Genomic DNA, 12,563 nt, shown 5'->3' with positions numbered 1-12,563 from the left:
TAAAAATGAGGTATTGAGTAGACTGGTCAGAAGATTCAGCTCTTACAAGGCTTGGGGTGCCTGATCCTCACCTGAGGCTATCAGCTTGTCCATCCAGCCAGCTCCCCCACGTTCCAGGTACTACATTAGGCACAGAGGCTGCCGGCATGGTCTCTTGCACCCAATGGAGGAAGATGGCACTGAACAAATAACCAAAAAGTAATAAAATAATTACAATAGGTAAGGGATGTAAAGGAGAAGCAAGGGTACTAAGGGAACATGTAGAGAACCCTTGGCCTGAGGCTGAGCAGGAGTCAGCCACACAGAAGGGAGCCAGAAAGAACAGCATGTGCAAAGGCCCTGTGGCAGAAAAGGCAAGTAGAGCAGAGGGACCAAACCAAGTCCTGCAGGCTGGAAGGGAAAGAGGGGCCCACAAGGAGGCTGAAGAGGGAGAGGTGGGCCAGCTCTACAGAAATGATGCTGCTCATTATAGCTGACGCTGAGCCTCTTTCATCAGAGGAATTCAAAGTCACATTACCCTGGACAATGAAAACACTTTTCACTGAGCATGAGCAGCCTGAAGTCAAAAGTCCTGCTTTTTGAGAAGAAAACTAGAAATGCTTCCAAACTCGACAAGCCTTGATAGGTTCATGTTGTGTCTGACAGCTGAAAATAGAAATCTTTTGCCCTTTTTCTTTTCTTGAATGTAAAAAGCTGAACCCTAAAGAGATGATCTGGGCATGTGTGGTCTGTAGGCCCTATGGGGTGAGGGCCCACCTGTCAGCACGTGTTAAGCTGGAGGTAAATCCCCTAAAGGAAACATGGGAAGAATGGGACCATTGGAATTAAGCAGGACAACTGCAGTCTTGTGTCTCCTGACCTCAGGTTTAATGCTGAACATTGGGGCTCCTGAGATATATCACTCTGAGTGTCTCATGACTCTTAAGACCCTTGGCTGTTGGAGACGTGGAGCACTGTGCCAGGCCGCAGGGAAAGGGGTAAAGGAATTAGGAAGCTGGGGGTTACCTCCTGTTGCTGTCACATGCCAGCTGTGTGATCTAAGGCAAGTTGTTAACCTCTCTGAACCTTGGCATCATCATCTGTCAAATGGAGTTTCTACCTTATAGGGCTGTGATGGTTGAAATACTCTGTGCAAAGCACCAGAATAGTGCCTGGCACAGAGCAAGTGTTCAAGAAGATATAATTCCCTGTATAATCCTCTCCCCTTGAGAGCAGGCAGGACCTGAGAATATGATGGGATATCACTCCCATGATTATGTTACACGATATGGCAAAGGCGAAGGGATTTTGCAGACACGACTAAGATCCTTAATCAGTTGACTGTGTGTTAATCAAAAGGAAGGTTATCTTGGATGGGCCTAACCTAGTCAAGTAACAAGTACATTTCTTTAAAGAGGGTTTAGTCTTCTCTGAACTAGAGAGATTCTCCTCCTGGCATCAGAGAAGCAAGCTGTCATGAGTTACACGGCTAAAAGCAAATGAATTCTGCCAACAACCACGTGAACCTGGAAGACTCCAAGCTTCACATGAGACTGTAGCCCTTGATTGCAGCCTAGTGAGACCCTGAGTAGAGGACCCAGCTAAGCCAGACTCCTGGCTCATGGAAATTGTGGGATAAAAAAAATTCATGTGGTTGTGAACGGCTACATTTGTGTAATTTATTATGCAGCAATAGAAACAAATACAGCTAGTGAGAAGCTGGGCTGGAATATAGGCACAGGCAGTATAATTCTAGAATTCTTGCACTTAGCCCCTGTGAGCTTTGCTAATCTAGAGCTTTAAAAATGAGGTATTGAGTAGACTGGTCAGAAGATTCAGCTCTTACAAGGCTTGGGGTGCCTGATCCTCACCTGAGGCTATCAGCTTGTCCATCCAGCCAGCTCCCCCACGTTCCAGGTACTACATTAGGCACAGAGGCTGCCGGCATGGTCTCTTGCACCCAATGGAGAAGATGGCACAAGGAGCTGAAAACAGGTCTACGCTAAAAAGGCACACAGATGTTCGTAGCAACTTTATTCACAATTGTCAAAATGTGGAAGTAACCAAGATGTCCTTCAGGTGAGTGGCACATCCAGAAAATGGAATATTATTCAGTGCCAAAAAACAAAGGGGCTACAAGCCATGAAGAGACATGGAGAAACCTGAAATGCACATGACTACGTGAAAGAAGCTAAAGAGGCTACACACCGTATGATTCCAGCTATATGACATTCCGGAAAAGGCAAAACTATGGAGACAGTGATTGCTAGGAGTCAGGAGGGAGTAAGGGATTAACAGGCAGAGCACAGAGAATTTTTAGGGCAGTGACACTACTCTGCATGATTCTATAATGGTGGACACATGTCATTATACATTGGCCCAAACCCATAGAACGTACAACACCTAGAGTGAACTCTAGTGGGAACTGCTGTGGATTGAATTGTGTTCCCCAAAGTCCATGTATTAGAAATGTAACCCCCACTGTGACCGTGTTAAGAGGGTGGGAAATCCTATTACGGTAATTGAAAGGTGAGGCATTGAAGAGGTGATCAGATTGAGGACCATGCCATAGTGAATGGATTAATAAGCTGATGGCTTAATGGGGGTCATAGGTGTGGGTCTGGGGGCTTTAAAAGGAGAAAGAGTGAGGATTTAGCTCTCTCTCTGCTTCTGCCATCTGCCGTGTGACACCCTGCTTTGCTGTGAAAAATCACTACTTACAAGGCTGTCACCAGATGTGTTCCCTGGACTTGGGACTTCCCAGCCTCTGAAACTGTAAGCAATAAATATTGTTTATTTACAAATTACCCAGTTTCTGGTATTTCTGTAATAAGGAACAGAAATGGACTGATACAGGCACTATGGACTCTGGGTGATAATGATGGGTTGATGCAGGGTCACCAATTGTAACAAACGTACCACTCTGCTGAGGGATGTTGACAACAGGGAAGGCCGTGCGTGTGTGGCTGTGTGTGGGGGCAGGAGGTATATGGGAAATCTCTGTACATTCTGCTTAATTTTGCTGTGAACCTAAAACTGCTGTAAACTATAAAGTCTATTAATCACATGGAAAAACAGGCCATTCCCTGGGGAGTCTCCTAGGAAGTAGCACATTTGCGTCCATAAATTTATTTTGACCACCCTTTGGGGGCTGCCCAAGTTAGAGACGGCAATTAAGAAAAATATAAAGCATTCGTATATGCTTCCCAAATGTACAGAACTCTTTCACACACATTATTTCATTTGCTCTCCCCCAGTCCCATAAAGTGTTACAGTTCTTCTTGTTTCTCAGGGATTTGGTGAATGCTGCTTTTAAGGTTAACATGAATAGACAAAAGTTCTGGTCTTTTAAACAGAATTTGTTAGTGACATAATTGTAAGAGGGAATGTTGGTTAGAATGAATTGTACAGAAGGTTTTATGAGGTTTCTAAAAAGCTTTTCTTATTAAATCACTATAAAACCTCACCAAAATAGCTCAAACTAACTTGGGAGAAATCCAGTCATAATTAGTGGGAAACCTGAAATGCAGAATATTTCTTTAAAAAAATGCACTATTAATACTTGAAGTCCACACAGTAAAAGGAACCCCCAGCTAATAAAGAGCTTGTGTCTTTCACAAACAAACAAGCCTCCATGTATTAGGCCAGTGTCCTTAAGAAAGTTAAACGGTCCCACTACGTGAGCTTGGAGGAGTCACAGAACCTCACCGGGCCTCGATTTCTTCACTTGAAAAGAAACGAGCCACCAAGGGAAAGGACTGGATCATCTCCAGGTACCTCCCAGCTCTACACGACTTGTCTTTTCTAATTATGTTCATACTATTAATTTGCTTCACAAATTCCTTCTTCATGGTGAACTTGGAGGAAATGTTACATATTCTAAATTAGCAGGGTTCAAGTTAATGAGCTTTTACTGTCTTCCAGGCAGATGGGGAGATGAAAAAGAAGATAGAAAACTAAATGAGATTTAGTAGCACTCACTCTAACACAGAACCACAGGTTGGTGTGGTCGATTTCAACTCCCAGGGCACCTGTTTTATGGAATCCTTTGGAAGATAGTTCAGGGGGGTTTTTTTTGTTTTTTTTTTTAAGGAAAAAAAGCATTAGTGAGTTGCCTGTTTGTCTAACAGTAGAGCGAAAAAGGATGACCACTGGAGTCTCTGATGAGCATAGAGTCAGGCACTAACACGCGGTAGACTTATGTTGTTGGAAGTCCATCCAATTTTCCAGAACACTGGGGCATCTTCAGTTCTTTTTTTTGTTTGTTTGTTTTTTAAGGAAAAAAAGCATTAGTGAGTTGCCTGTTTGTCTAACAGTAGAGAGAAAAAGGATGACCACTGGAGTCTCTGATGAGCATAGAGTCAGGCACTAACATGCGGTAGACTTATGTTGTTGGAAGTCCATCCAATTTTCCAGAACACTGGGGCATCTTCAGTTTTTCATCCCAGGAAAAGGTTATTCTAGTGGTTTTAAAAGGTTTATGCATAGCTGCTTAGTGACAAGGTCAGGCCTAATAACTGCAAAAGCAAAGTCTGATTTTTTTATGTGGTGTGATGGACTGAGTTGTGTTCCCCAAAATTCATATGTTGAAGCCCTACCCTCCAAAGTGATTATATTTGGAAATAGGACTTTTAAGGAGGTAATCGAGGTGAAATGAAGTCTAAGGGTGGGGCCCTAATTTGATAGGACTGGACTGGTATCCCTTATAAGAAGAGACGTCAGGAGTGTGTCCACACTAAGAAAAGGCCTTGTGAGGACAGAGCAAAAAGGTGGCTGTCCGCATGCCAAGGAGAGAGGCTCACCAGAAACCAACCCTGCTGGCACCTTGATCTTGGACTTCTAGCCTCCAGAACTGTAAGTAAATAAATGTCTTTTGTTTAATTCCCCCCAGTCTGTGGTATCTTGCTAGGGCAGTCCGAGATTACTAACACACTTGGGGAAAACATAATAGCAATACTAGCTAAAGCTGAGTGCCTGCTAGTGTCAGGCTCTGTGCTAATGGTTTTAAGGGCATTATCCCACTTAATTCTTACTAGCCATACAAGGTAGGTACGATTATTCGCCTCATTTTACATGAATACTTACCTTATCAACTTGTTCAACATTCTCTCCCTCCTTTATTCATTCATTTGATAAACATGTGGCAAGCACAAATCATTCATTCATTCATTCACTCATTCATTCAACAAGCTTGTCCCAAGCACCATGCTTACAACTGTCTACAGAACAAACCACTTTGATTCCAAGAAGGCCTATTAAGGGTACTAAATGCACTGTCCATGTGGCCCGTATGTGATTCTGAGACCTCACACGCTCAGTCTTTAGGGATCCAGCCCTCCCCCCCTGCCTCCCAGTCTTCCTTGCTGCAACAAACATTTAATACCTGTTGTTTCAAACCATGTCCCTTCTTCTTCTTCTCCTGCCAATTATGCACTGACCCCTTTTCAAACCTCAAAATTGAGGTTTGCACATAATTGCTCTGACAATTCCCCTAGTATCGGAGGCCACAATGGAGTGCATCTTAATGAGATACGTAATTGCTCAGTGCAATGCTTTTATTTGCCAACCATTCTGTGATTCAGCTTGGCAATTCATTTCCCCATCTTCCCTCAATAAAGCCTCCAGGTTCCCTGGAGGCCACAAGTCTAAAGTCAAGGTGCTGGCAGGGCTGCATTCCTTCTGAAAGCTCAAAGAGAAATCCATTCTGTGCCTTCTCCAGCTCTCAGAGTCTGCTTACGTTCCTTGGCTCGTGACCCCTCCCTCACGTCACTCCAACCTCTGCTTCCATCCTCATATCTCTTTTTCTGGCTCTGATGCCTGCTTCCCTCTTATCACCCTTAGATTACACTAGAGCCAATGTTGGGAAAATAGAATGATTTGGTCAGGGCCCTCGCCTCGGGTCCAGTTGGGTGTGGTTCAGCATCCTTTGTAAGTAAGTTGTGTGTGTGTGGAGTTAGTGTGCATGTGTGCCAATGTATCTTTTTAGTTTGGTTGCTATTCTTGGGTTCTTCAGAGAGAGAGGGAGGTAGAGAGGTAGAGAGGTAGAGAGGTAGAGAGAGAGAGAGAGAGAGGAGAGAGAGACTTTTAGTGAAGCAGATGGGTAGGCATCTGCCTTGAGCGTCTGCCCGGTACAGCCATGTTTTCCAACCTATGGCTCCAAGGACCTTTTGGCTGGTTACCTAGCTCATAGACCTGCATGAAGGGGTCTGATGACCCAGCCTGGCGTGTGTGGGGTCTGGTGACCCAGCCCGGTGTGTGTGGGGTCTGGTGACCCAGCCTGGCATGTGCGGGGTTTGTGACCCAGTCTGTGAATGGGCTTGAGGGATCTGGGAGCTCCAGACCCAGCCAGACAAATTGGCGATGTTGACAGGATTCAAGACATCAGCCTTAGCACCGCAGCAGACCACCACAAATTGGTGTCATGAACAGGATTAAGAGCTAGACAATTGGTGCTGTGAGGATTCCAGGACATAGGCCTTAGCCTAGCCAGACACCCACCCAGGTAATCCAGGATGATCTTCTCATTTTAAACCCTTAACTTAATCTCCTCTGCAAAGTCCCTTTTGCCACATAAGGTAACATTTCACAGGTCCCAGGGATTAGTGCATGGACATGGCTTTGGGGGAGGGGAGACATGCTGCCTATCATAGTTTGGGAGGTTAGTAACTGCAAGCCTTGGGTTTTGAATGACCCTGGGTTGAGGGCAAGGTCAAGGACAGCACCAGAGAGGAAGAATGAATGTCAGCAGCCCAATCCCTTAACTGAATTTCACAGCCTGTACCATGTATGTTCACCTTTGAGGCTGGCTCAGCTTTCATTCCCCAGACAGATCCTTTGCCTAGGCCTTGATTAAGGTGCCCCCACAACTTGGTGGCTGTGGCCTATGGGATTCCCCCAGGATGCCCCTGTGGAAAGCCTGAGATCAGAAGCAACACTGCCCTCCAAGGTTTGCACTGAGTTTGGACAATGATATTTAGCAAGTTAAATTTGAACAACTGAACTGATACAGACAAGCAGGGTTTCTTAGGCTCAAGAAAGAGGCTGTGCACTAATCTGATAAAAAATGGCAGCAATTTGCCAAGGGCTGTTTTTGGCAAGGCCTTATCTTCACAAGACGCTTATCAGTTCTTCCTCTCTGATTTAGTTACACCATAATATCCTGGGGAAAGACACTCAATTATCAATTGCAGTTGATCCTCATTCTCCTAGCTCCTGGTTTTTATTTCAAAATTATCTAGGCCTGAATCCCAATAATTTTCTTTTTAGTAAAAAGAAAACCTTAATGTTATATGCTATTCTTTGATAAGACAAACAATGAACAAACCAGCCAAAAAAATAAGTTAATTTTGCCCCCTGCTCAAGAAAAACGACAATTCATTCTGGGTGAATAATAAAAATAAATAAATAAATAGAGAATTTCAGTTTTTCTAGATGCTTCTCATTAAGAAAAGTTGGCAACAAAAGGAAAAAAAAAAGAATTGGCAAATTAATTTTACTGTAGAGATCTCTCAGAATCTCAATTTCAAAGAAAGCAATTAATCACCCCATTTCTTGGTAGTGTTAAAAGCACTGTTGGAAGAGAAGGCTATTGATTAACATGAGGTTTGGAGGTTATCTATGCATTTTTATTTCTCATTCAATCCCTTTCCCCCATGACCATGAATAATTGGATGTCAGCTGCTTCTGAACTCCCCTAGTATCTGCCAGTTCCTTAAAGAAGTCATACTTATTTTCAGACACCAGCTCATTTATCCTGTAAAACCTACCGTGAGCAGAGGCTGAGATTCTAAACCGAGATTAACTGTTCTACGGATGAGAGAGATCCAAATGTAGCCAGCAGGAGAAAGTAGGGGACACCATTTGTGAGCTGTGTGATGACAAAATATCTTTACGCAACATGTCTCAAGACAGCCTTCAAGCCTCCCAATTTCCAAATGTCACTCTAGCATTCAATTTCCCTACAAAATGCTATGAGATGTTCAAGCGACCCCAACAGACCTGGAAAGAAGGTTCTTCGAGAATGACAATTACAGAATTACAAAGCTGCCATGTAGGGTGATTGGCTGAGCTCACTGATTAGCTAAGGGACCAAATTTCTCCATTTCAAATGCGTCCCTCTGCAAAGATTACAAGTCACTCCTTGTTAATGGACTTTCCGGTTGCTCTTGAAAAGTAGAAACCAGAATGATCCATCTGCAAAAACCATGGGCTTAGTGGGAGTTTGGTTAATTCTTTACTCTTAGTGATGAATGGGTCTGTGAGGTGAGTTAACTCCTTCCTATAATTCCCTCTAACATCTCCTTCTGGTGGTCTGTACGAGGCTGAGGAACCAGTGCTTAACCAACAGTAGCCAACCCTCTCAGAAATGAGCAGCCCCCTGCCCCTGGCCTTTCCCAGCTGCCTATTTGGGGCTTGCTTCACTGGCTCTGTGCTTCCTGTTAATTAGGAAAGAGACCCAGAATCACGCTGATTCCTGTTTGAATGCCGATTCTTGGTTGGGGCTCCAGCAAGTGGATGAAAGATGGCCATCAAACAATGTCTCCATTGAGCTCGGGACAAGAACCCAGTGCAGTGTCTGAAAATAGGCCCCTCCCGACAAAAGGAATGAATTGAGAAGAAAATTACACATGGCTACTGTGCCTAAGCAGCAAAGAGCTCAAAAAAGGAACATCTAAAAGCATCCTAACATCTTTTTTTTTTTTTTTTGGGGGAAATAAAAAAATGTTCCAAACCCCCTCCCGACAAAAGGAATGAATTGAGAAGAAAATTACACATGGCTACTGTGCCTAAGCAGCAAAGAGCTCAAAAAAGGAACATCTAAAAGCATCCTAACATCTTTTTTTTTTTTTTTTGGTGGAAATAAAAGAATGTTCCAAACCCACAGAAGTACTTCCCTGCACCCTCCCTGTTTCAGGCAGTCTCTGGCCTGAGCAAATCCATTCTTGGTTCTGACTCATGAGGGGTCTGAGTGAGTTTCTGGGAGAGGTCGAAAAGCCAGGAAGCAGAGAGAAGTTGCTGGCACAGGGTGTGGGTGGACACACATCCCATCATGCCTGACCATTTCACTGGCTCCTGCCCGCTACAGTAGGAGGGGCCTTCAGGAGCCTCCCTCCAGGTGTGCCTGGAGCAGCTACGGTGATCTTCACCCGCATTTAATTCCAGCTGACCACCTAACCCAGGGCATGCATGGAGTCAGCCCTTTTACAAGCTCTCATGTACTCCTCCCAGAAACCACTGGAGAGGGAGGGGGTTTCATACTACTTAAAGACCAGTGAACTGAGAATCAAAGCAGGCCAGGTCACTCATTTAATCAACGAATCTCTAATCCAGCTAAGCCATTGGAATTGGCCTGGCCTGGTCCCAAGAGCAATAGGCTCCAGGGCTGGACTGAATCACAGCTCTGCAATTCCTCAGCTGGGCTGGATGACTTTGCACATCAATGACAAAACGCCTCTCTGTGCCTCAGTTTCCTCATCTGCAAAGTGCAGAATGATGCATTTGAAAAGCAGTAGCAGGTTGTTTGAAAGTGAGGGACGATAAAACTCATTGGGCAAGGGATAGCCCGTGGCTCACTTCAGAGAGCGTGGTGCTGACAACACCAAGTCAAGGGTTAAGATCCTCTCACCAGTCATCTTTAAAAAAATAACCTCACTGGGCAAAAGAAACTTCCCTTAAGACGCAGTGACTAGGGTCCGAATTAGGATTATAATTTTTTTTGAAGGGAGAACAGTGGGACGTTTTAAGGATGAGAACATAAAGGTGAAAAATTAATACACACTGACATATTTGACTGTGTACTGCCAGCCCCTGATCTAGGCACTTTACACAAATCAACTCATTTAATTTTCATAACAATCCAAAAGAGTTAGGTACCATTGTTATCCCCAATTTACAGATAAAGAAAGTGAAGCACAAACAGATGAGGAAACTGACCCCAAGTTACTCTGCCAGTAAGTATGGATTTGAACCCAGGCAGCCTGACTCCAAGAACCTCCTATTTTAACTGCTATGCTGTGTGGCCTCATTAGCTGAAATTAAATAAGTTATTCCCACTGTCCAGATGAGGAAATCAAAGCCCCAAGAGGTTGAGTTACTTGCCCAAGATCCCACTGCTACTAAGTGGAAAAAGCAGAATTTGAACTCAGGACTGAGGGCTCTAAATTCCACTCTCTTCCTATTAAACTGCATTGCTTGAGATCTGCTGTGACAGGTATTTGGAGACAATGAGGAGGGGATTAGAGGATGACATCTAAAAATATCTTTCAGAGGTAAAGGTTGGGGGGAGCACCTCCTTATTTTTTGACACAAATGAGGTCAGAAACAGCCCAATCCATGTCCACCCAAGGGAACCTACCCCTAACCCCACAAATCCACTTCACCCCAGGGACACAGCACCCAGGAAGGACAGAGCTGCCTTTGAGAGGTATAGCAAGTGCCCTCGGCTTCCAGGATGCCCGTTCAAATGCCACATTTCTCTTCTCCCCGAGTTGAATCACTTATTAAATATATAAATGTTTATTGCATCCAGGAGAACCCAGAGGCTGCCCTGAGCCCACCATTGAGCCTACTGTGGGCCTGCAGCTCCCTGCCATGGACAAGCACTCTCCGGCTATGTAGACACTGCTTTTGTCTTCCAGGGTTTCAGAAAGCAGAAGCATGCCACGCTCTGGGAGGGGCATGGACCTCTCCTCGTTTCCCTGTCTCAGTGGTCCACACAGACCCTGGTACTACTTGACCTTTGTTATATAACTCACTAGATGGCTGCTGCTTCTGGGAGCTTCCAGGCTGTTCTCCAAGGAGCCTTCTCCAGGCTGTTTGTGCAGAAAACCTGGGGCCATGGTAAAGCGCAGGTTTCCATTCCGCAGGCGGGGTGGGGCCCAAGGTTCTGCACTGTTAATACGCTCCCAGGTAATGCCAATGCTGTGGCCCCTGGACCTGTCTTTGAGTAATAAAAACCTAAAGCAGTGGTTGTCAAACGTGGCTGCACACTGAAATCACCTGGGAGCTTTTAAAAAACAATGAAGGAGTGGCCTGAACATTGGGATTTTTTAAATGTCCTTTTTTGATTCTAAAGGGCAGCCAAAGCTGAGAAACCCTGCTCTAAAACAGGGTGTTTCCTTTGAACAGGAGGAAGGTTATCCAGCTCTACAGAGCTCTGCCTGCCGAGTGATCTCAGCCTGCACTTGTTAGCCAGCTTCGTGCCTGGACAACAGGAACAGCAGCAAACAGCAAACAGTCCAACTCAGTGCCAGGCGCCTTTCTAAGCACGTCACATGTCTAGGTTCACCGAATACTCCCAAGAACGCTATGAGGTAGGTGCTATTATTATCCTCATTTTACAGGTGAGGAAACTGAGGCACAGAGAAGGTGAGAAGCTCTCCTATGTCACACAGCTCGCAGGTGGGCTGATTCCAAAGCCTGAGCTCTTGACTGCTTCTAGGCAGTGTGGCTCAGACATTCTTCTTTCTCACAGAACTTTTTCCCCAAACATTGGGACAGGACATGAGGCCAGAATCCAAGCAAACACTAAGCCTGCCGAGCGCTCAAAAGCCAAGCTCTGTGCTGGCGGGGTGTGCGTTGTATCCATGGATACATCTGTGGGTACCTGTAAGGAACATGCTGGAGACAGAACAGACGTCCAGAACGATTTCTCCAATACTCAAAATGACTGCTAGAGCTGTATATTGGCCATTTTCTGGTTTTAAGTCCCTGATTTAAGAGGAAGAGAAGGAAATGCTGCAGAGGGCCATTTTAGGCAGCACCGGAGCCTGCCTGGGCGTCACACCCTGCGGCATGTTCCAGGCGGCCAGCTTCCTTCCAGAGCTGCCCAAGGCTCGGGGCACACCCAGCCTGTCGGTGTCTCCCGCTGTGGTTATGTTGATGGTGAACAGCAGAAGATTGGCTGGAGACACTGCAGCTACTGACCTTTCTAGAAGGCAGGAGCTACAGAGGAACTCAGCTTTCAGCATCCTTGGCCCATGTTTTCCTAACCGAGGGGTGTGGGTAGGGAATGCCCACCAGGAAGGACAAAGCCTCAGCCCTTCGGCTGGAGACACTGCAGCTACTGACCTTTCTAGAAGGCAGGAGCTACAGAGGAACTCAGCTTTCAGCATCCTTGGCCCATTTTTTCCTAACCGAGGGGTGTGGGTAGGGAATGCCCACCAGGAAGGACAAAGCCTCAGCCCTTGACAGTCAGTGCTTCCTCTCCCCTTTGCCAGTTCTCAACGGTGCAGGCAAGGGTGGAGCCACCTACTCCTCGTGCGGCACCTCTCCTGTGCCTGTGCTCAGTCGGGGTGACAAAGGCTCTCCACACACACACGCCTAGTCTAGGTTAATGCTTCACTCTGGGCTTGTTCAACATCATGAACTGAACTCACGCAGGATGTCATTTTATAATGGTCAGTTTCCTGGCCTGACTTTCCTATTAGAGTAGAAACTGGCAGAGGGCAAAGACTTTTTTTATCTTTTTTGTCCCCAGCCTTATCGAGGTTTACTTGCCAAATAAAAATTGTACATATTTACAGTGTACAGCATGGTGTTTTGATATATGTATACACTGTGGAATGATGACCACAAACAAGCTA

This window comes from Galeopterus variegatus, unplaced genomic scaffold (genome assembly GCF_000696425.1).
Source record: "Galeopterus variegatus unplaced genomic scaffold, G_variegatus-3.0.2 Scaffold5138, whole genome shotgun sequence".
Classification (NCBI taxonomy): Eukaryota; Metazoa; Chordata; class Mammalia; order Dermoptera; family Cynocephalidae; genus Galeopterus; species Galeopterus variegatus.
Note: the sequence above shows the minus strand (reverse complement) of the source record.